This window comes from Triticum aestivum, chromosome 2A (genome assembly GCF_018294505.1).
Source record: "Triticum aestivum cultivar Chinese Spring chromosome 2A, IWGSC CS RefSeq v2.1, whole genome shotgun sequence".
Classification (NCBI taxonomy): Eukaryota; Viridiplantae; Streptophyta; class Magnoliopsida; order Poales; family Poaceae; genus Triticum; species Triticum aestivum.
In genome coordinates this window covers 312,855,669-312,880,967 of record NC_057797.1, presented here as the reverse complement: position 1 = coordinate 312,880,967, position 25,299 = coordinate 312,855,669, and the positions used below count along the sequence as shown (strand labels likewise).

The 25,299-nt window shown below is 45.0% G+C and overlaps 1 long non-coding RNA gene across 1 annotated transcript; it reads right to left on the bottom strand.

The window, feature by feature from the left end:
- Positions 1 to 16,596: 16,596 nt before the first annotated feature.
- LOC123188593 (uncharacterized) lies at positions 16,597 to 18,592 on the bottom strand. The gene is made up of 2 exons (XR_006494945.1): positions 16,947 to 18,592; positions 16,597 to 16,865 (listed from the first exon to the last, which is right to left on the bottom strand). It is a non-coding gene; the product is annotated as an uncharacterized lncRNA (long non-coding RNA).
- Positions 18,593 to 25,299: the final 6,707 nt, after the last annotated feature.

The following is a 25,299-nucleotide window of genomic DNA, read 5'->3' as shown; positions in this document are numbered from 1 at the left end:
TGCCGCCGGCCACGAGGTCGTCGTGGCTAGAGCTCACGCGCGTCACGTCCAAGCACACCACCGTGCTCAGCACCACGCCAGGATCCCAAAACCCTAGTCTATTGCTCCTGTTGTGTACCGTAGCCACCGCTCGCGCCTCACCCGAACTCCGGCCGCCGCCGTCGTCATGATTGCCGTCGCCTCCGGCCACCCTAGCTTCTCCCGTTTGCCCTGTTAGATGCGCGCGAGCCTGGGCATCCCGTAGAGCCCCTCCGCCGCTCTTTTGGTCATCGGAGGGCGAATCCCGACGCTCTCCGCCGTCCCTGGCCTCGCCGGCGACGAGCCTCGGGTCAACTCGGCGAGTTTGACCCGGGTTTGACCCCACTGGCCGGTTTGACCCCCCTCTCTCTCACTGACATGCGGGCCCCGCCCGGCTAATTAAGTTAGGTTAGTATTAACTAAGCTAGGTTAGTTTAGTTAGACACTGACACTCGGGACCCACAGGTCAGGGTTTGACCGGACTGTGCCACGTTGACCTGCTGACGTCATCATGACGTCAGGATGACGCAGTAATGTTTTCTGGATTTATTTTTATTCAGGAATTTCAGAAAATGATTAAAACTTCAATAAATCATAGAAATTCAACCGTAACTCCAAATTAAATAATTTATATATGAAAAATTATCAGAAAAATTCAAGGAATCCATCTGTACCATTTTCATGCATGTTAGAACAACTTATAGCTGCTGTTTAGCACAAATCAATTAAATGGCATTTGAATAATCACATATGGAGTTTGAATTTGAATCTTGTATTCAAACCAACCCCATTTAACTTGTTGCTAGATGCATTAGCCCAAAACACATTCATTTTGCCATGTCATGATCATGCATCATATTGTGCATTGCATTGATTGTGTTCCTTTCTGTGTTGCCGGTATTTGTCCCCTCTCGATAGACGTGATACCGATGATGTGATCGATGACACCGATGAAGAGCTATATTATCTTCAGAAGTGCCAGGCAAGCAAAACACCCTTGTTCATTCCGATATAATCCCACTCTCTCGCTCCTGCTCTCTTTTACTGCATTAGGACAACAACGATTCATCTGTTACTTGCTGCGGTAGCTGAACCCCTTTATCCTCTGCATGACCTGTCATTCCACAGTAAATAGATGAAACCCACTAGCATGAGTAGGAGTTGTTTGAGCCCTGTTGTGCCTACTCATTCATGCTTGTTTGTCATGCCTGCTACTGCTTAGAGTTGAGTCAGGTCTGATTCATCGGGGATGAATTAGAGGTGTGTGAACATGTCCTACTGTGTGTGAGCTAAGTGTGTGAATACGATTTGGTAAAGGTAGCGGTGAGAGGCCATGTAGGAGTACATGGTGGGTTGTCTCATTGCAGCCGTCCTCAGGAACTGAGTTCTGTGTTTGTGATCCATGATTCAGCTACTACCACGCATTGGGCCCGAAACCAATGGACCCTCTCGGCTTCTTAATCACCCTTGTCCTCTGTCCAGGAGTTGCAAGTAGTTTCTGGTGTTTGTAGTATGCTGGAGGCCGTGGACAGCGCTGACCGTAGGGGTGGGCTGTGATGCGGTAGGCACGTGGCACGGTGTACCGGGCGCCCGTTTGGTGTCTCGGGAACCCTGTTCACATCGTTTGGGGCTGTGAGCGAAACTCCGGCCGGATCTCCTCATGGATGGAACCCGAATAGGCGATAAACCTGGACTAGAGACTCGAGTGTTTAGGCAGGCCGTGGCCGACACCCACGTTGGGCTTCCGCTTGAAGGTTGCCGAGTACATGTCGTGTAAACGGCGGTAAGTGGTGAGAGCGTGTGTGAAGAAGTACACCCCTGCAGGGTTAACATCATCTATTCGAATAGCCGTGTCCGCGGAAAAGGACTTCTGGGTTGCTTATATCAGTTCATAGACAAGTGAAAGTGGATACTCTAAAATACGCAAGATAAGCGTGAGTGCTATGGATGGCGTTCTCGTAGGGAGACGGGAGCGGATCCATAGTGGTGTATTGATATGGTGAATATGTGGACTCGTGTGCGCCACCTGAAGAGTTACTTGCAATCATAGTTTAGGTTAGCCACTGAGTCAAAGCTGGCTTGCTGCAGTTAAACCCCACCATCCCCTTTGTTGATAATGGTGCATATGTAGTTAGTTCTGATGTAAGTCTTGCTGGGTACATTTGTACTCACGTTTGCCTATTTTATGTTTTTGCAGAGAGACTTCGGTCTCGCTAGTAGTTCCACGTGGACTTCGACGTTTAGCTTGTTACCTCAGCTACGATCTTGTGCCCTCGGCAGGATCTGATAGATAGTCAGGCTTCTCAGCCTTTTTCATTTATAGATGTCTGTACTCAGACATGTTAAGCTTCCGCATGTGCTTTGACTTGTATGCTCTGAATGTTGGGTCATGAGACCCCTGTTTGTAATATCTCGCTCCTCGGAGCCTATGGAATAAATACTTGAGTCGTAGAGTCATGTTGTGATGCCATGTTGTATTTGCACATATCGAGCATATTGTGTGTATGTTATTGAAATGCTTGGTATGTGTGGGATCTGGCTATCTAGTTGTTTATCCTTAGTAGCCTCTCTTACCGGGAAATGTCTCCTAGTGTTTCCACTGAGCCATGGTAGCTTCCTACTGCTCCGGAACACTTAGGCTGGCCGGCATGTGTCCTTCGTCGTTCCTGTGTCTGTCCCTTCAGGGAAATGTCACGCGATGAATACCGGAGTCCTCTTAGCCCGCTACAGCCCAGTTCACCGGAGTCCTGCTAGCCCAGTGCTATAGCCTGGATTCACTCGCTGATGACCGACACGTTCGATGCTGGGTCATGGATGCCTGTCCCTGTAGGTTTGTGCCACTTTGGGTTTACGACTAGCCATGTCAGCCCGGGCTCCTTATCATATGGATGCTAGCGACACTATCATATACGTGTGCCAAAAGACGCAAACGGTCCCGGGCAAAGGTAAGACGACACCCGTGGGAATACCGTGCGTGAGGCCGGAAAATGATATGAGGTGTTACATGCTAGATCGATGTGGCATTGAGTCGGGGTCCTGACAGCGTTGGTATCAGAGCTTGACTGCCTGTAGGATTACCAAGCCAAACTGGTCGAAGTTGAGTCTAGAAATTCTTAGTTATATAAGGGAATTGATTGTGGGATGGAACGTAAGGCTCTTTTTACTCCTTATACCTCATGGCCTTCTGATCTGAGTCATCATCTTCTCTTCTACGGGGATTAAGAACTAGGCTATCTCTTCTTTCCATCAGGATAATGTGTTACTAATCTGTAGACTTATAAGATTGTTGGATTAAGCCTCAGTTCAGTTTCTACCTCTGTATGTTAATTATTGATCTCGAGACCTTGATATTGTGCTTCTGAGTGGTTATGCCACCATTTTTGTGAATGTCTCAAATCTTTTTTGAGCATTTACAGCCGTTATGCTGTCCGAGTCATCCCAGGTTTCCAAAGAGTCTGATGCATTTGCAAAATCCTTTTCCTCTGGTTTCAATGTCTTTTAGGCCAGGTTAATCACACAAATTGTTGAGTTGAGGTACTCTACTGCCTCGACCTTTATGTTGGAGTTATTATTATGACCCTAGGTGTCTCAGGGGATCATCTAGTAGTCTAGCCATGTTTTGTGTCCCAGTGTGATGATTCTGGCTTTTATTCTCGAAAGCATCCCGTGATGCCACTTAGTAGTAGGTATTCTACTCCTTGGGTTTTGAACCCGAGATTCACCCTACTTACTTCATGTTGATAGTAATTGCTAGCTCCCTTAGGTTATTAGTAACCTTTGCGATAGTCCTTGAAGTCCGTGGTATCTTCTTCTTCCAAATACCATGAACTACTTATGGCAGAAGTTCCTCGTTGAACTGAACGATCACAACCGGAGTGCTCTTGATGAGTTTTCCATGCTATATTGTGACTCTGCCAGCTCAACCTTTCTGCATGGGTTATCCGGAAGAATTATGTTGAACTTGGCTCGACATACTAATCTATGCATCCACAACTCAGAAAGTTATATGTTCTTTTGAGTTGTCCCTTTTAGTTGTCCTCTAACCCTGGTCTATCATTTGATAGTCAAGAGTATGCGTGCATGCCTATTACTCTTGTGGTCCGTCAAGCCATTCTATTCCAGAATGACTAGGAGAAACAAACTCCAGTACCTCTTCCATATCTAGGATTGGGTCAAAACAATTGTACTCCGCAGATCAAAATGCCAATCCAGCTTTTGCCCTGTTCTACCTTGGAGTATTACCATCTTTTATATCGGGATTATTGTAGGAATTGCACACAATCCTATGAACTCTTGGTACAGTGATACTTCTTGCCATCATTGTCATTCCTCGGTCCTCGTGTTGATGCAACCGGAATACCGACAAATGAATTGTGATGTGTGAAATCAATACTCCTAGCAACCTTGTTGCTTGGTAGTTAAATGGACAATAACCTCATTCTTAACGTGTTGGTTCTTGAATCATCATTCTAAGATTGATCGTGCTACCTTGTCCATCTTCCTGGTGCACATTTCGATTGATGAGTTAGGATTTTGTCAAGTCCTCGCTCATTTGATCATATCATCTTGCCTTGAAAAGCAAGATTATTCTCGAGCTTAGTAACATATCAGTGGTTCGTGATTTTCTGAATATCTTCTCGAAAGTATCACCAGGTTGTCACCTGACTTTATGTTGAGCTCGTGATCAAGTTGGTTTTCCAATAAACCACTTTTTCTCCAAGAACCGGTGTTAGATATCCCTGAGCTAGTTGGTTAAGCTAGACAACAACTTGGAGAGTTGGAAGATAAAAGCTTGTCTGACTTAGTTCGTTCCAAAGGGATATTCTTGTGTAGTGTGTGTTGAAGAAAGATGGTGTCTTCATCAATTGATCCTTGAGACCAGTTGCTGGAGCTATTGTCTTGCCAAAACTTTGATTTGAGTATGGGCTATTCTCAAATCAAATCCGAACCAACGATATTCGTAATGTTGTCTTACTCGTGGTTGATCCCTCGAGCATACACCACTACATCTTTGGTCTGACCAATGCTATCACCTTGTTCACCAAGTCGTGGAATTCCATCTTCATGGAAATCTCGATGATTTGTTGTTGAGCCCATCAACATCATTTTATCTTCTCCAAGATCTTGTTGGACAATAAGTTAGTGTTGGAAACTTTTGAAAGCATTATCTTCATGCTAGCTCATGAAGTATTTGTTTGATGAAAGGAGTGACTTCCTCTTATACACGTGCATTTGGTGAAAGTTGCCGCCGTGGATTTGAGAAAGTTAGTTTTGCTTCCTCTGGAATCATCCCAAGTCAGTCATGCATACGTGCGAAGTATTCTGTGGTCTGGAGACTTGCAACCTTCATTCTATATGTGTTCCGAGCACACCAAGCCACTGATTGATTTGTTCAAGGAGAAGAAGTTCCTTCTTAAGAGCATGCCTTATGCAAGGATTTTGATATCCTCGTTGATGGTTCCCCACCTGAACTCGGTAGTGTTTTATTATAAGACTACCACGTGGTCATGTTTGTCTGGGACAACGTGTTCACATGTTTGTAGCAGAACCAGCTCATGTTTTGGAGCTTACTATCGTAGTTCATTCCCCGAGAATCTCGCAACGTCATCTCGTCGATTTGTGTTGCAAACTTTCGTTTTTCTTCCCAGACTCGATGAGTCTGGAATATCCTGACACCAACCAGATCTGAATCTCAGGCAGATATGATGGTTGGAACATTTCCCAAGAACTATAATATTGGCCCCTCGATAACCGGTAAGATGGATGTCGTGGCCAACACACCCAGCCGGAAGACCCATTATTGTAGTATCTTGATTGAGGAAGTTGGCCACCTCCCCATAAGGATTTCGCGGGATTTACCTCCATAGTTATTCCTTATGGATTCTTGTGCTCCCGAATTCCGACCTTTTACTTGATGTTCTAGATATCAAACCATATCTATGAATGAGATACACTAGCACATCAAGGAGAACATTAGAAGCGGAGTGCTAAATGTCTCTCGGTCGATCGTCCAGATTTTGTTCCTTGGCTCGCTAAGGTGAAATCTGAGAAAGTGTTATCCTCCTTTGCATCTGCATCGTCCATCGCTATTCATCATGGTAGTATGTTGTGTTGTCAGCACCCTTGACACGGATATTGGTAAAATCTTGATGATTATGGAAATGCTCAAGTTCTTGAGAGCACGCGCAAGTGCTAGGTTTGATCGTCGGCATTAACTGTATAGTGCTCTTAGTTTCCTCGGCAACGCTATGACCTTTTCAAACAGTGAATTCACTCTCTATTGTTGGGTTCTTCCCCTAGTTACCAAAATCATTCCCAGCATTTGCATTTTGTTCCCAGCTTGCACCGCCAATGTGCCATTCTACCATGGGTCTCTTCCATTTCCGGTGATAAGCAAATTCATCCATTACGTTGTCTTCAACAAGGTAATCCACATCATCCAAGTCCGAGTATGCCATTCTACCGACCCCCTCCAAACAATCGCTCGAAAATTGCCTTAGGATGGTTTAAAGAGTTTCAATGATTTCTGAATCAAAGGTAATTCTTTTTGCCACTTAAAGGGATATATCTACGAGTCATCATCCCTAAGGTGTCTCGTTGTGGTATCATGGCAACTCAACTCCTCGCTACGTTGACAACCGTTCACCACCCTCTTAGGTGTGGAATTGTGGTCTACCTAGTGAACCCTCATCATCTGCTTCACTCCATTCCTATGGATGTGTGCTTCGCCTCTCAGCTCGAGAGATGTTGCTATGTCTCATTCCGAGAGTTAATCCTGAGTTGTTCGACCTTCGAGAAGAACGATTCTTTTAGGGTCTTTCCTTTCCTCTCGTTGTCATGATAGTTGGAGTTCTCAGAGCAAGACTTCGAGACAAGATGGTGATCGAAACAACGTTCCTATGAAGTGCAACCTGGATCGTGAAGATTGTGCTAGTTTGCGCTCCCCCTTCACCTTACCCTACGCTTGAATCTCCAGACGAGATTCTTGTTTAGTGGGGGTGAGTTGTCACATCCCTAGCTTCTGGTGCTGCCTGGTGTTTGCATCATGTTTAACTTTTGAAACTTGAACTGAGGGAAATTGGAAGCCTCAAAACCCTAAATAAAAGAAGGGCAAAAACCCTAAAAATCTCATTCATTGTTCCAAAATGCTCTTCTTAAATGTTTGATAATTTTTGGCAAGGGTTCTGGTCCCAACCAAAATATTGAACATTTTTAAGGATTTATTTTTGGGACTTTGAATTTAATTCATTAGCTATTTGAATTTGAATTATATTCATACAATTAGAATATAATTTCAAATATCCCTGAAATATTTTATGAGCTTTTGGAAAAGTCCATCTAGCAAAATAAAAATATTCAGAGGAGCTTTTGGCATTGTTTGAATTATTTTAAAATTCAAAACAGTGGCAAAATAAATTGAAAAACAAAACAGAACAAAATAGATAAATAAAAACAGAAATAGAAAGAGCAGAGGACTACCTGGCGCTCACCTCAGCCCACCTGGCCCAACTCCAGCTGGCGGCCCAGCCCGCCACCGCTAACCCCCCTGTCGTCTTCCTCCCCTCGCACCGAAGCAGCTCGGTGGCGAGCGCCGACGCGCGCACGGCCACCGCACGCCACCTCCTGCTTCCCCCGGCCTCCCTAGCGACGCCACGACGATGCCCCGTGTCCCCTCGCTCCTCTTCCTCACTCGCTGCACCCTCTCTCCCTCCCCTGACTCTCTTCCCCGAGCCACCCGAGAGTCGCCGTCGCCGCCGCTCGCCATAGCCACGGCCACCGACCACCACTCGCCTCGCCGACCAATCCAGAAGGACCGCAGCGTCGTCCTCGTCACCTACGCAGAGCCAAGCTACGTCGGACGCACTGCATCACCGCCTTCTTCATCGTCTTCAAGCTCCGGCCCCGAGATCGCCGGCGACCCCGCGCTCACCTCGCAGCCTCCCCGAGCCCACTGACCACCCCTGCGGACTCGACGTGAGCTCCTCTTCGTTTCCCCTCTGTCTTTTCGCTCGATTTCGTGCCGTATCCATCGTCTCCGCCGAGCCCGAGAGCCATTGCCGCCGGCCACGAGGTCGCCGTGGCTAGAGCTCACGCGCGTCACGTCCAAGCACACCACCGTGCTCAGCACCACGCCAGGATCCCAAAACCCTAGTCTATTGCTCCTGTTGTGTACCGTAGCCACCGCTCGCGCCTCACCCGAACTCCGGCCGCCGCCGTCGTCATGATTGCCGTCGCCTCCGGCCACCCTAGCTTCTCCCGTTTGCCCTGTTAGATGCGCGCGAGCCTGGGCATCCCGTAGAGCCCCTCCGCCGCTCTTTTGGTCATCGGAGGGCGAATCCCGACGCTCTCCGCCGTCCCTGGCCTCGCCGGCGACGAGCCTCGGGTCAACTCCGGCGAGTTTGACCCGGGTTTGACCCCACTAGCCGGTTTGACCCCCCTCTCTCTCACTGACATGCGGGCCCCGCCCGGCTAATTAAGTTAGGTTAGTATTAACTAAGCTAGGTTAGTTTAGTTAGACACTGACACTCGGGACCCACAGGTCAGGGTTTGACCGGACTGTGCCACGTTGACCTGCTGACGTCATCATGACGTCAGGATGACGCAGTAATGTTTTCTGGATTTATTTTTATTCAGGAATTTCCAGAAAATGATTAAAACTTCAATAAATCATAGAAATTCAACCGTAACTCCAAATTAAATAATTTATATATGAAAAATTATCAGAAAAATTCAAGGAATCCATCTGTACCATTTTCATGCATGTTAGAACAACTTATAGCTGCTGTTTAGCACAAATCAATTAAATGGCATTTGAATAATCACATATGGAGTTTGAATTTGAATCTTGTATTCAAACCAACCCCATTTAACTTGTTGCTAGATGCATTAGCCCAAAACACATTCATTTTGCCATGTCATGATCATGCATCATATTGTGCATTGCATTGATTGTGTTCCTTTCTGTGTTGCCGGTATTTGTCCCCTCTCGATAGACGTGATACCGATGATGTGATCGATGACACTGATGAAGAGCTCATATTATCTTCAGAAGTGCCAGGCAAGCAAAACACCCTTGTTCATTCCGATATAATCCCACTCTCTCGCTCCTGCTCTCTTTTACTGCATTAGGACAACAACGATTCATCTGTTACTTGCTGCGGTAGCTGAACCCCTTTATCCTCTGCATGACCTGTCATTCCATAGTAAATAGATGAAACCCACTAGCATGAGTAGGAGTTGTTTGAGCCCTGTTGTGCCTACTCATTCATGCTTGTTTGTCATGCCTGCTACTGCTTAGAGTTGAGTCAGGTCTGATTCATCGGGGATGAATTAGAGGTGTGTGAACATGTCCTACTGTGTGTGAGCTAAGTGTGTGAATACGATTTGGTAAAGGTAGCGGTGAGAGGCCATGTAGGAGTACATGGTGGGTTGTCTCATTGCAGCCGTCCTCAGGAACTGAGTTCTGTGTTTGTGATCCATGATTCAGCTACTACCACGCATTGGGCCCGAAACCAATGGACCCTCTCGGCTTCTTAATCACCCTTGTCCTCTGTCCAGGAGTTGCAAGTAGTTTCTGGTGTTTGTAGTATGCTGGAGGCCGTGGACAGCGCTGACCGTAGGGGTGGGCTGTGATGCGGTAGGCACGTGGCACGGTGTACCGGGCGCCCGTTTGGTGTCTCGGGAAACCTGTTCACATCGTTTGGGGCTGTGAGCAAAACTCCGGCCGGATCTCCTCATGGATGGAACCCGAATAGGCGATAAACCTGGACTAGAGACTCGAGTGTTTAGGCAGGCCGTGGCCGACACCCACGTTGGGCTTCCGCTTGAAGGTTGCCGAGTACATGTCGTGTAAACGGCGGTAAGTGGTGAGAGCGTGTGTGAAGAAGTACACCCCTGCAGGGTTAACATCATCTATTCGAATAGTCGTGTCCGCGGAAAAGGACTTCTGGGTTGCTTATATCAGTTCATAGACAAGTGAAAGTGGATACTCTAAAATACGCAAGATAAGCGTGAGTGCTATGGATGGCGTTCTCGTAGGGAGACGGGAGCGGATCCATAGTGGTGTATTGATATGGTGAATATGTGGACTCGTGTGCGCCACCTGAAAGAGTTACTTGCAATCATAGTTTAGGTTAGCCACTGAGTCAAAGCTGGCTTGCTGCAGTTAAACCCCACCATCCCCTTTGTTGATAATGGTGCATATGTAGTTAGTTCTGATGTAAGTCTTGCTGGGTACATTTGTACTCATGTTTGCCTATTTTATGTTTTTGCAGAGAGACTTCGGTCTCACTAGTAGTTCCACGTGGACTTCGACGTTTAGCTTGTTACCTCAGCTACGATCTTGTGCCCTCGGCAGGATCTGATAGATAGTCAGGCTTCTCAGCCTTTTTCATTTATAGATGTCTGTACTCAGACATGTTAAGCTTCCGCATGTGCTTTGACTTGTATGCTCTGAATGTTGGGTCATGAGACCCCTGTTTGTAATATCTCGCTCCTCGGAGCCTATGGAATAAATACTTGAGTCGTAGAGTCATGTTGTGATGCCATGTTGTATTTGCACATATCGAGCATATTGTGTGTATGTTATTGAAATGCTTGGTATGTGTGGGATCTGGCTATCTAGTTGTTTATCCTTAGTAGCCTCTCTTACCGGGAAATGTCTCCTAGTGTTTCCACTGAGCCATGGTAGCTTGCTACTGCTCCGGAACACTTAGGCTGGCCGGCATGTGTCCTTCGTTGTTCCTGTGTCTGTCCCTTCAGGGAAATGTCACGCGATGAATACCGGAGTCCTGTTAGCCCGCTACAGCCCGGTTCACCGGAGTCCTGCTAGCCCAGTGCTACAGCCTGGATTCACTCGCTGATGACCGACACGTTCGATGCTGGGTCATGGATGCCTGTCCCTGTAGGTTTGTGCCACTTTGGGTTTACGACTAGCCATGTCAGCCCGGGCTCCTTATCATATGGATGCTAGTGACACTATCATATACGTGTGCCAAAAGACGCAAACGGTCCCGGGCAAAGGTAAGACGACACCCGTGGGAATACCGTGCGTGAGGCCACAAAATGATATGAGGTGTTACATGCTAGATCGATGTGGCATTGAGTCGGGGTCCTGACAATCAGTTTGAATATTTTTACAACAAACGGCCACAACCACTCGTCGTCTGTCACACGATTTTCAAAATTAACTTAAAACCATAAAGATTCTCAAAAACATTTCTACATATGAAAGTTGCGCCTCATGTGTAGATTTCCAAAAATGGTCCAAAAACTAGAGCGAAAACTGTATCAAAGATTGCAAAAATTTCAAATAAAGGAATTCCGCGATTTGGTTAATTAAAAACTGCGCTTAAAATGCAATGAATTAGAAAAAGATATATATATATATATATGTGTATATATATATATGAAAAAGTTGTGCCTCGATGATATCTTTCGAAGGTGTATCATTTGCTTCTTTCCGAAGAGCGGTATAGAAAAAGGCGACAAAACCCTCGCTGCCACTCATCGTGAACCGCACAATTTTCGAAACTGCTCTTAAACCATGAGGAATCTCGAAAAAAATTCTACATCACGAAGTTGCGCCTAATCCATAGCTTTTCAACGGTATATTACATGCCTTGTTCTGACAAACACTTTAAAAATTAGAGTGAAAACAGTATAAAAAACGGCGTGCAATTTTTTGCGATGGGAAGTGCACTTGCCTCAGCACTGCAGTGCTCTTGCTTCAACAATGACGTGCACTTGCGTTGAGCGTGCAGCTTGAAAGTGTGTGCAGAATAACTATTCTGGTAATATTAGCAGAATAGACCGGCTGTATATACATACATATATATACTATGATAAACACAGTTTTACCTATATATACATCTGGTCAATTCTGTTTCACGTAACAGAATATTATTCTAGTACTCTACTTGAATGGACGGCCTTGGGACATTGGACTGACCAGATTTGCAACGTGAACTGATCTTCCTGTGTCTGGGACGAACCGAAATAGGGGGTTCAACATGGAGATTCCGAGGGTTCTTTGGCGCGCTACTGCAGGCCATTCGTTGCAGGAGGAGACATGTACGGGATTCCGAATGTGCGCGCGCACACCTGGTCTTGTTTTCCAAGCTCAAGTCACAGCAGGTGCCGACGTGGTCATTTGGCAACGGAGGTGTTACGGGCGCTGGTGTTTGCTGTGGTGTTCGTAACCGTCGATCTTACATTCACTTGTTGTTTTATGTGTTATAGCGATGTCAGAATGATCGGTGGGTGAAAGTTTTTCGAGATTTTTTGACTATAATTTCTAATGAGATATTTTTCTATTCTTGGTCATTGGCCATGGCTGCCATTCAAGTGTGTTCTTCTTTTTCTGATGTTTTGTTTTCGAATTGGCGTTGCAGGGAGAGTGATGTGGATCATATGAACAGTTTTGTGTTTTCAATTTTGCTCCTTGAGTTGTTTCTACCCAGATTCCCATGTGATTTGGTCATTTGTGGAGGTGGTGTATCGTGGCTGAGTGTAGCCTACGATTTCATGTAATCTAGTGAAACGGTGTAATTAAGTTTCGTGTTTTTCTCTGTTGTTGAATTTTGTGGTCAGACATCCATGCTTCTTGAATGGCTCATGTATGTGTAGTTGGACTGCTCTCTGTCAAAGTTGCATTTATTGTGCGTTGACGTTAGAGTAAGTAGTTTCTACCGGATGCCTACCCAACCATCTGCACTATCAACATAAAGCCCCTCCCACCCCCTGCCCTCTCTCACTTTCATTCCACCAGATGCCACCAAAGAAAAGCCAGATGGATCCTAACCTGGGAGACGTCACAGAGGAGGGGGGGATGCCATCGAGGTGGGGGCTGTAGCAGTAGAGGAGGAGGAGGCGCAGGCGCATGCAGAGGGCACAACATGCGGCCAAGGAGGAAGTGCAGGCAGAGTTCAACAGACGCCTTGCCGATGAGGTGCTGGAGACTTGCAACTCCAATGAACTGTAGCTAGTTTTCCCATACGGCGGAGAAGGAACTCAATATAGATTATCAGTGGGCTAGGGTGAGAGCAGCCACGGCTCTACACCCATCCACCAGGGCCAAGTGGTCTCGGTTCTTTGATCGTTATGACTGAAGTACTAAATTTTAATGTTTTTAAGATTATGTTCGGAGAGTGTAGAGATTTGAATGACTAAATGAATTCATTTGTCTATCTCTGAATGAGTTATTCTATCTACATATTTTGGTATGTGCACTTTGAACTGCTGTCGCATGTGCTCTCACATAATCATTTGAACTGCCAGTTTATCTGTAGTTGAATTATTTTTCGTTCAATGTTGTATGACTTGTATGACGACATCGTCATAATAACTACTTTCTACTGGCTGGCTGCTCACCTACCTATTTATTGTTTTTATAATCTGTGAGTATTCCTGGCTATGAATTCTATACATCTATGTGTGGTGTGTGGCTCAGTCTCCTCCTCCTTTTCTTCCTTCCTTAAAATCATATCTAGGTTCCTCCCTCTTCTTTCTGTTCTTTTCTTACCTTTTCCTATGGTGCCCGTGGAGGATTGTTCATGTGGGTGCCTCGCAAGATGGTGCCCATAGCTGGCGCTTGTGTGTATGAATCCGGTTTGGAGCTCACCCATAGTCGGCGCCGTGGGCAACTTTTGTCGTTGTTGTACATCAACCATGGGTTTCGCTCCCTATGTTTGTCGCCTAACGGCTGGGGACTTGGAGGAATCATGGGTGTGTGTTTCCTTTTTTTCTGTTTTCTGCTTTCTAGGTCTCATTTTAAATCCCATGGACTGAATCTATAGTTTATTTTTATCAATAGTTTGTCTGTTCTTATTTGGTTTTGTCAGAAGTTAATAGTAGGCATTCCTACGTGTATTTGTTCAGTAGTTAACAATATTTATTCCTTAGTATAATTTAGGTTCTGTTTTTGTCAGAAGTTTACTGTAGGGATTCATATGTATATTTCTTCAGTTTGGTCAGAACATAGCTCTAGTTAATTTTGTGTTTTGTTTTGGGTTCAGATATGTTTTTTCACTTGTTATGTAACAGTTACTCAATCCATGCAAATATTTAGTTATGTCAGGTGTTCACTTTTATTCTTACGCCCATGCCCATTTGCAGAAAATGACATCCAGAATCAGGATTATTGCTCCTGGTTCGGGGATACTGAAGAGGGAGATGGCAGACAATAATGGATATCAGTTGATGGGAGGTGTCTACCACATCGACTTTGATGGTTGCATCAACCTAACGACTGGGTGGAAGGAGTTTGTGGCATAGTCTGGAATTGAGGATGAACGTGTGGTTATGGTTATGTTCTTTAGGGAAGACGAACCTCTGACGTTCAGGACTTATGTGTTGTAGGTTTAAATGTGGCAAATGAGGCTGGTTGTGAGATTTGTGTGCATTTGATTATGTCGTAGTATTTTGTAAAACAATGTGTGTGAGATGGTTGAACTCTATGTTCGTATTTATTGTATGTGCTATATTTTTAATGTAATGCTTCCAATTTTCGCTCAAGCGCAATTGTTTTATTTTATATATATGTTATATTTGGTTTGGACAACTATAGTTGAACTGATATGCATCCTTTGTTTTTTACTGGCATATTTTCATGTAGATAGCTCGCACACGAAAAATATATGTTGATGATGGATGTAGCACCCCTTGGGTTGAGTTTGTTGAACTTGCATGCTGATAATGATAGAACTGAAGTAGTTTGAATGTCAATGCCGAATCGCATTTGTTTGTTGCAGAGCATTTTTTCTTAGTACTGACAGGAATTTAGAGCAAAATTTAGTTTCTAATTGACTACTGGTAGTTCTAGTAATTTTTTAAATAAAAAGAATTTAATCTTGCTACATAGTACAAATATTATTTGAACTTGTTGAATTTTAATATTTGAACTTTTTAAAAATGTGTTTCTGAAATTTTTATTACAATCTTTCTACGTTGAAGTATCCTTTTCAAAATTTGTTTAATTTTTTTGAAAACGAACATGTGTTTGAACTTTTCTACATTATATATTTGAACTTATTTCTTTATGTTGTTTATTTTTTAAAAATGTGCATTTTGTTCCTTCGATTGGCCGTCGTGCTATCCGAAGGAATTTTGTAATGGTTCACTCTGTTGTATTGGGCCGTCCCCCGGAGCCAATGTTTTTGGCCCAAATATCCCATCTGCGCGGCGGTGCAGTGTCGCGTGTGTGTGCGCTATGCGTTTAGTCCCATCTCGCTAGCCGAGGGGCTCTCGACCTGTTTATAAGTGCTGCCGAGGAACACCTGTCGAACTCCTCTGAATATTCACTTGAGCACTTATACACGGCGCTCGGTCTTTGTCATGACCTGTGGGCCATGTTCGGTTAGCCCGCGCAGTATGGTTAACAATAAATTCGCCAACGGTTCGCTATTGGCTTGAGTCCTAGTATCCACCTGTGTTGGGCCGGCCTGTACCTTGGGCCATCAATTTTTTATTGTTCTTAGCATTTTTTGCTCTAGTTTCTATGAATTTCTTTTTTGCCGGACAAGCACAAATGCTCGTGCGTTGCAACGGGAGAATAAAATGCTCGCATGCTCCTATCTACCCATCCGTGTTTTCACTTCTACTCTTCTCCCTAACGTCAAACATCAACCTATGATCTCAGGACTAAGTACAAGGTTACCCTTGAAGTGAAGACAAATCGGATCATTGATCAAATCTGTATCCTCCGCTTCTTTTCTGTTTTTATCCATTGGTTATCATCTCGGCTCATAAAGAAAAATCTGTTCCTATGCTTTCTAGTCCTCAATTCTCCTCTCCTTGGCCCTTGCCTCACCTATCATGTAAACGGGGCAATCAAATAGCAGTCAGTTATCACAGGTGGCAAATATGATGTGAACTACCGAATCTGGACATGAGAAGCAGATAATACGCTCACTTACCGAATATGTGGATACAATGAACAGGAGAAGCAGATGGGGATCCAATTCTTTTTTATATAAACTCACTGTCCATCTGGTTTTAGCTAATACTAGATGAGCAAGCCGAAAACAGATGTTTGATCGTCAAGCATGTTACTATGTTCTAGTGTATGCCAATATGTGCTCCATCTTTTAAGACAAAGACCAAGTGACAAAACAATAGTGATTATTTCAAGAAAATAACACAATCTGAAGATAACACCTGGTATCATTAGCAAGTACAACTTTTACTGTCACAAATGCAAAACCAACATACCACTTCCAATTTCCTAACTTAATAAAAGGACACACCCATACAAAAAAGCTACAGTAAAGCAGTGTCTACTTGCCATCAGAACTATTGGATTTGGGATAAAAATGGTCTGTTCACAACATGCAATCCCCATTGAAGATAAGAAACGACCCCAATGAGTTTACAACATGGCTTTTTATGTCTTACCATCAAAACATGTATAAATTGATGCTAATCAAATACAGGTTTTCGTCAATACCACACTAATCAAACAGTAATTAGTGCTTAGCATGGAGTATTGAGATGACCCATTGACTACTGGTTTCACCCCTGCCAAAAAGTGATTGTGTTAGTGCTTAGTACAATTGTTAGCAGCGGTTGCGTTTACCTGAATTTAGACGCGAGGCACAAAATATTAGAATTAGGAGTACAAAACCTTGTTTTGTAAATATAACACACCTACTATCTCACATAAAAATCGTACCTTCACTAAAATCTTACAACAAATGTTTACATTTACTTTCCGAAGAATAAGAAGCTACTACCATTTTGACATTATATTGGGCATGCACACTGGAGGAGTGCCATGTATCAATGTTTTTGCTTCCTTGACTACTTATTTGATGGCCCTGTTCAGGGAGGAAGAGGCACATGTGAAACACCTACACAAAAATAGAATGAAGACATGACTATAAGGAGACGTGAAAAGAATTCAAAGAGCAAACAGTCAAAGAGAACCTTACCTCCGGAGGATCTTCATCAGGTTTTTCATTTCAGATATAGATAACAAGAAGATCTTCACCCCCACTTAATCCAAGCAATCTCTACTATTAAATCTTGGTCCAACTTGAACACTGAACTATAATCTTTTACATCAAGTGTGAAACTTTCTAAAATTATTTAAGCTGAGCCTTATCCCGGTTAAGTTATGTTTAGGTGGACCTAGGTCCATGGGGTCCCATGACCTTTGGCATTGGTTTGCCTTGAATTATTTTAGGAAAATAGCCTTAGCTTAGCTTTAAACTGAAGACACCCTGAAACATTGGAAGATACAGTGTTGAGCCAGCTTACAGTTCAGAGCTATACTCGGTTTCTAAGCCACATAAGAAAAACTACAGATGGTATGTGCAACCATGACCTCATTCTATACTTCTCATCTATGTTCCCTTATGGTATACAAATATATTAATGAGAAAATTGACAAATAAAGAAGGCAATGTTCATGGAGAGGGGGAGACTTAACAAAGCAGCATGGAGTATGGTGTGCAAACCTAAGGATTCTTGATGTATACAGTTATTAACCTTCATATCCAAAATGAGTGCAAAATTGACCAACCTTGGATGAAACTCACACATGAACTATATTATCAAAACCACCTGCCTGTGCAAAGCAAAATGGTGTAGGACTGTCTTAACTTGCTTCCTAAGTATGAGGCGTCAATATCTTGCAATCTCCACAGAGCAAAAACAATTAAGCTCTGGAACTATAATGGCTCGTGGTCTCAGGCAGACCTCGAGACAAACATTTGCTAAATCTGCAGATATATTTCAGTTTAGTGATGCAGAGCATAGAGATGGCATACCTCTTTCAGTCAGTGGAGGCCTCCATGAAGAATTTTGGCAGTCTGCTCATGGTAAGGCGTTTGATATGGATCTCCTCCTCTAAATGTCCACGACGCTCTGCGACGACGCCTACCGGATAACCGCCTGCTCGATGCTTTCCCAACCCTCATGCTCAAGCAACGCGCGGATGTGCGTCATGGCTGACTTGTCAAGGCCGCTGCATCTGTGGCCCGCGGGCATTGGCATGCTGAGGGGTTGTCTCAGGTGGCGGCGATATCAATTGGAACGGCAACCAGCAAGCCTAAAAGGAGTGATTGCAGGCTCACGGCAGCGATTGCTGCATTGTTGCGCTCGGCGGGCGACTTAGGCCGCGACACCGGTGAGTACAGGGGCAAGAGCAGCCGTTGGATCAGCGAGGCCAACACACTTGGGCGAGGAGGGCGTCTGGCAGACTGCTGGCGAGGTGTGGAGAGAGATCCAGATGGTGGCGTAGGACCAAAGGTCAGAGGCGGCGAGGTCCGATAGAGAAGGGCGAGGAGCGGCAGTGGAGGCGAGGGGTGGGCTGGTGCGGGCAATGGACGGCGGCCGGGTCAGACGCTTAGTGAGGCAGAGGCACGGGGGGCACAGCCGCGCAGGGAGGCCGCCGCCAGGCTCTGTTTGGAAATCGAGGAGAGGACTGGATGGATGGATTTTTGGATCAAGGGGTCCCGATGGGAGGAGGGTAGGCGGTGGCGGCGCTCAACGGCATGGAGTTGGCCGGCGGCACTGGGTAGGAGGTGGCGGCGCGCCGTGGGTGGAGGCAAGGTCGTGCGGGTGCCTGCGCTAATTCTATTTTTCATTTCTCTCGCCCGCGCCGGTTCGGGCTGACTTATCATCAGGACTGCGGGTCGAAGAATAAAAAATAGAGGGACTTTTCTGTAAAATTAGCATGACGTATGACCAGAAGCACTCTCTGGTTTATTATTATAGGGAGATAGGGAGATATAAGCAGTTTATTTTCTTATTGGTACTATATGTTCTCCTCTGCTTGAACTGACATCTTTTTTATAGTGTGTTTTCTTCCCTATCTTTTTGTTCTCATTTGTTCAGCATTTTTGGATTTGATGAACATTTGGGTAAGACATGTAGGACCGTACCGAGGGGCATAGTCATATTGACACATCTTTTTTTTTGCATGGACTAATGAATAGCGTCGTCGATAAGAAAGCGGCACCACAGCGAGTGCCATAGTTGTACTGACACATCTTTTTTGTATGGATCAATGAAACATCTGTGTCAAGATTGATAGTGGTTGAAGGCACAACCCCTGCACTGCACCTATCAAACAAGCGCACTACCGCGTTAGTGCGGGGCCATCCAGGAACGAGCCGTAGCACGCGATGACACGGCTTGCCGCATCGTCGCATGCAGATGCGAATATGTAACATGACTTGCCCAATTATCTATCTTTTAGGGGGTGTGAGTGCGTGGGGGGGGGGGGGCAGACTAACCGCACTGCACCTATCAAACAAGCGCATTGTTGCATTAGCGCGAGGCCCGTCCATCCTGGCGAGGCCGAGCTAGGAACGAACCGTAGCAGGCGACGACGCGGTGTGTCGTTACGTTGCATGCAGAGGCGAGTCTGTAACATGACTTGTCCCATTATCTATCTTTTAGGGGGAAAACCAACACCGCACCGACGGGCATAGTTGTACTGACACATCTTCCTTGTATCGACTTGCCCCATGATCTATCTTTTAGAGGGTGTGGGTGCATGGGGGATAGAATAACCGCACTGCGCCACTCAAACGAGTGCATTGCGACGTAAGCGCGGGGCCAAGCTGGGGGGGGGGTCCGGACCCCACGCCCTTCCCTATCCCGGTGAGGCCGAGCCAGGAACAAGCCGTAAGAGGCGATGACGCGGCATGCCGCGGAGGCGAGTTCGTAATATGACTTGCCCCATTATCTATCTTTTAGGGGGTGTGGGTGCGTGGGGGACAGAATAATCGTACTATGCCTGTCAAATGAGCGCACTACCGCGTTAGGGCGAGACCGAGCCAGGGGGAGGGAGGTCTCCCCCATCCCGGCGAGGCCGGGCTAGGAACGAGCTGTAGCAGCCGATGACGGAGCGTTCAGCGGCGTCGCATGCGGAGGCAAGTCTATAACATGACTTGCCCCATTTTCTATCTTTTAGGGGGGAGCAGCACTGCACCGAGGGGCATAGTAGTATTGACACATCTTCCTTGTATGGACTTGCCCCATGATCTATCTTTTAGGGGGTGTGGGTGCATGGGGGACAGAATAACCGCATTGTGGCTGTCAAATGAGCGCACTGCCGCGTTAGCATGAGGCCAAGCCGTGAATCAAGATCAGAAACTACACTAGTACATCAAGTACAAAAATCAATCTACTGCAAGATTTCAAAGAGTAATCTAGTGCATCAGGTTCAAAATATATTCTAGTGCATCTACTTGAGAAACTGCACTAGTGCATCCACTTTCACAAACTACACTAGTACATCTAGTTGGGAAACTAGTTGAATGACATTTTGAGGATACAATACTAATTAAATAGATGAACGAAAGAGGGCAAATGAGTAGGATGGTTCACCATTTTGTTGCCGCGGCGATGTGGTTCACCAGGCAGAGTTCCTCCACACATAATTATAGAATTGCTGCTCTTTGCGGAGGTTTGTCTAGCCTGGTATACTCCACATCGACGCCGATGAATCTAGGATACAAGCCGCCAACCCTCTTCCAGAGCATATAGATCATCTCGTTGGTCTTGTCTGGTTCACTGGTGCAAACGACCTCCAGCGTCTCCTTGCCGTGGAGGTCCACCTTCTCGAGCATGGTGGTGTCGTCGAGCTTCTCAGCAAGGACGTGAACGTCGTCGAGGTTGCTGCTCTGGTCGGATGTCTCGCCACACTGACGCTTGGCAGACGATTCCTCCACCACTGCCCTCGTCCAACGACTATGGGCTTCAAAGAGATATGTTTGTGGGGAGTTCATAGTGGAGATGGAAGCGGCAATGGTGGTTCTCGGAATGAGGCACAGATGGAAGACAATGGGGTATTTCAGGGTATGGATGAGGACGTGGGGGAGGCGGTTCATCGTGGACGTGGGGTAGTGGTCGTGGGGTCGTCGTTGCAGTCCGTCGTGGCAACTGCCCAATGGGTGACCCGGGCGGTGGCGTGGAAGAACCGACCGTCCAAGCATAATTCTCTGGAGGGTTTTTACTGTCGCACTGATCCGTCTTGTGAAGGTGAACTTATTAGTTCCTTCTCCCACTTGCGCGTCTCAGAGTCGATGATGATGGCGCTTGTACTGCTCGACTGTCGATTACTTGGACTGGTGATTGACGTGTGGTTGAACTTACTAATACAAGTTCACACTATGTGTGTGATGCTAATTTTTTAAAACATTTGTTTTTTGAAATGGCTGTTTATATCAACATAATTTTTGAAAGTATTTTATACAGATAAATTAGTTTTTCATTAGTACAGGTGTATTATATTTGTACTCTCAATTTTTATGTTTGCTTGATGTAATTCTAATATGTACTGATGGGCTTTATGAACTAGGACTCGCAGACCAGTCATAGTTCTTCAATGATGTTTTTTGAGGTGTTCACGGGTGTGTTTGGTTACTCTGCCTTGAATTGACATGAAAGACTTACTAGTACTGATGTACTATCAGAGTTTCAACTTTTTTAACAAATTTTTGCTGAGTTACTGGTCGACAGTAGTATTGACGTTACAAAAATCAAGATCAATTTTCAAATATATTTGTGAGTGCATTCGAAAGTTTTATGAATTGGTTTACATAATAATGTCACTAGTCCAGCGGGCAAAAATCACAAATGATATCTTAACTATAGTACTGATACAGAAATCGATGATAAGGCTAAATAAGTTTTGATAACAACAGTGTTTTTGATATGATTCTTCTTTGTGTATCAAAGCAACCGAGAGTACATGCTTATTTTTGAATTGATGCAACAGCACAACCATTAAGGATTCTTCGGTGTTGACCAACTTCTAACTGCCCGCGAATGATGTCCCTTGTCGGCGTCCTTTCCTGCTTGAGCCTTGGCAGCTTCATTGTCAGTTCCAGGTTCCTCATCCCCAATACTTTCATATTCATTGTCTTCATCTGATTGGTCGTCATTCTTGTCGAACTCTTCTTCTTTATCCTATTCTTTTGATTTTGTCGAACTCTGGACCTTGCCCTGTTTCTATTCAGCGCCATTGACCTTGCCCAGTTTGCATGTGGGGGCGTTATGTCCGTTAGTCCCCGCACACTTCCTGCATTTGTAGCTGTTACGTGTATCGTCTCCATTGGTAGAAACCTGGGCGGCTCCAATCTGATTCCACAGCTTTTGCTTGTTGACACTTGCATCTGTGCGGTGTGGGCATGTGCGATAATTATTATTGGTCACCATGTTGCAGAATCTGCATGCCCTTATCCCGAGAGGTTTGCTGTCCGGGCCGAATTACACGCGTATGATGGGGCGTGGTGACTTTTTGGTTGCTACCTTCGATGCTTGCGTCTTAATCTTCCTCCCCTTTGTGCATGAGAATATGGGTTGTTTAATTACCCTTTGCTACTGCTGGGGGTAGGATCTCCTGTTGTCATGTCGTTCGCCTACAGCACCATCAAGCTCATGATCTTGAACGTGAGCATGTTGATGCTCTTGAGTGTGCACATGGCAGGCTCTGGTTGATGTTGCTCCTCCTCCTCATTGTCGTATGTGTCAATAGCTCCCAGATGGTTCATCTCAGATAAGATTGTAGAGACATCCTGCTCAATTTTTTTCTTCTTCGTTGTCCGCGACATCTCGTTTTTAGCAGAATGCATGGCATCGAGTTCTTGTTAAAGTATTTCCATGATGACATGTGACCTCGCCATTTGGTCTTGGCTTCTCAAGCCTTTTTCTGTGCACCCTCATGTTCAATTGTAGCAGTGCACTTTTTTTCAATGTAGTATTGGGAGGCTTGTTTGACGCTATTGTCCTCACGTCATTTTGGTTGAAGGTTGGTTGGATGTTCGGGTGTTCGGTGTATCTCCTGAGGATGTATTTCTCTGGAACGTTGTCAGCCTTATTTGTCTCCATCGTGCACAATACATGGAGGCAGAAAATACGTGTGTTTTTGGAAGAGGAACAAGTTTTCTATCATTTCATTTGAACAAAAAGTTGCAAAAATAATACTACAGTTTGTAACATCTTTTTTAGTCCTCACCTGTGTGGTCCCACAGCTTGCACTTGCAGTCATATATTTCTTCCACGAGGTATGCAACCACTTGGAACACATGTTGAGACCAAGCAAACTATTTGCGCAGTTTGTTGTAGCGCACAAGGTACTTTGTAGGCTCATCCGTCTCCGTCACCATGAATAGGGTGCACAGTTTTAGCCTCTTTCTGATCTCGTTGTACACACCTTGTGTGTAAAGCTTTGCCATTTGTGTGTCGTACCCATAAAGGTTCAGGGTGTTTTGTTGTTTTTGCACAAGCAAGAGTGATGAATGAATTATTAGTTTTCTCGCAGCAAAAACTTGTCTAAGTAAGAAATAATTAATTTAGTAAGCACGTTCTCCTCTTAAGACATGTGAGAGATCTATACCCGGTTACCCATTATCTCCTCGTTCTCTTTACGCCTCCTGGTTTTGACGCAGGTGTTTACCTGGCTAACAAACCGGTCTAGGTTTTGTCTCTCATTTGCGAAGTTCTTCTTGAGCACATAGTTCATGCTCTCACTGCGTTGTGTGGATGTCATTCTAGCACAGAAAATTTCTTTCAAGTAAGCTGATATCTATCTCTCCCGCTCGTTCTACATTGACACCATCGTGGTATCATCATGGAGGTTGTACTTATCCATGAGTGTTTTCCAAGCAGCCTCAAACTCAGTTAGCATGAGGGGCTAGTTGAGGATTGCTATGAATTCATCCTTAAAGTGTTCATGGAGGTTGTACAGGTACGCGAGGTGTTCCCTGTACTTCTTCATAATGTGCTAGCAGCATAGTTGGTGTATTGTGTCCCCGAAAACATCTGGGATTGCCAAATGCATTGTCGTGCACTGTTCTGGTAATGAGAAAATAGACGTGGAGTGGTTGGCAGATGCTAGTGCATATATACAAATAGAACTGACACAACATTTTTACTATGTTATTTTCCTTTTTTGGGTTGGCGGTGGTACCTGTGAGGATGCATGTAGGAACCTTCCCTCTCATGCACCTTAAAAATATTTTGAACAGCCACCTGAATGAAACTACATCCTCTTCTATTATAAGGGTGAATGCAAAGAATGTAGTCCGCAAGTGGTTGTTAGTATCCACAAGCACCCCAAGTGGCATATGGTACTTGTTGGTCTTATATGTGGTGTCAAACATCACGCATTCACCAAAGTCTTAGTATGCCCCTCGGCAGCGTTCGGCCAGAATATGTTCACCACTATGTCAAACTCATCAAGCTGTATGCCGCAGAAGAATTCCTTGTTTATCGCTTTCATCTCCCTATAGAAGTTGATAGTCTTTAGGACATCGTCCACATCATCCATCCTTGACTTCTTTGCTTTCATGCATATGAAGAGAGAACAGTCATTCAAAAATGCATGTTGAACTGGCATCAGGCCATGCGTTGCGTAATCGGTTTGTACTGATAGAGGAAGAAAGAGGTAGGTGGTCTAGGAGGAGAACAAGTTTGTACATACATGCTAATCAGGTCTTTAGCATTCATTTTGATGCCCAGTATGCTCATGATTTGCGCTTGTTCAATGCCTTTGAACTGCAGGTACTTGACGTACCCCAAGATTGTGATGTCAAAGTTTTTGTGGCAGTGCAAGAAGATAAGCATTTGGGAGCTGACCACTACCATGTGGCTGTGTTCCTGGCATATCTCCTTTAGGACAAGTGTTCCATCCCTTTCCTTCTTTAGCCTCATTTTTGTCGTGCAGTTAGCCCTGGCAGTTGTCTTGTTCCTTTGTCTATTCACATCTGAAACTTTTGATTCATATACTCCATAGCATGTGCAATAAAGGTAGACTCTGTTGTTAACCTTAGAACCTTCTCTGACACCAAAACCCGCGTGCCTTGCATAGACATTGTAGAAGTCCTTTCCTTCTTTGAAAGTTTCGAACTGCATCTCTAGCCTTGGTAGAACGTAAGCTTCAATGGTAGGGGGTTGCACACCACAATGAGCAAAACAAAGCACCGTGATGAAATTGTTAGATGGCGTGGTCATAGTACTATGATATGGACTGTGCTTGTATGTTTTTTTTTCTAAATGGATACTTACATGTGTATAGCTCTGTGCTGCATCCGGTGTTTGTTGTTCACCCTGGTGTATGGGCATAGGTGGTGTATGGGCACATGCAGCAATGCATCTCTTGGAGGGAGCAATGTTGATGAAGGTCTCCGTCTCTCATTGCACGGCCGTCTTTGCTCAGATTTATTGTAAGGTTGCTCCTACCTATACGGTTAATATTTGCTACTTTGCACCCTACTAGAGAGGTGAACATTCTTATCTCTTTGGCCTAGTCTTCCCATCACAACCGCT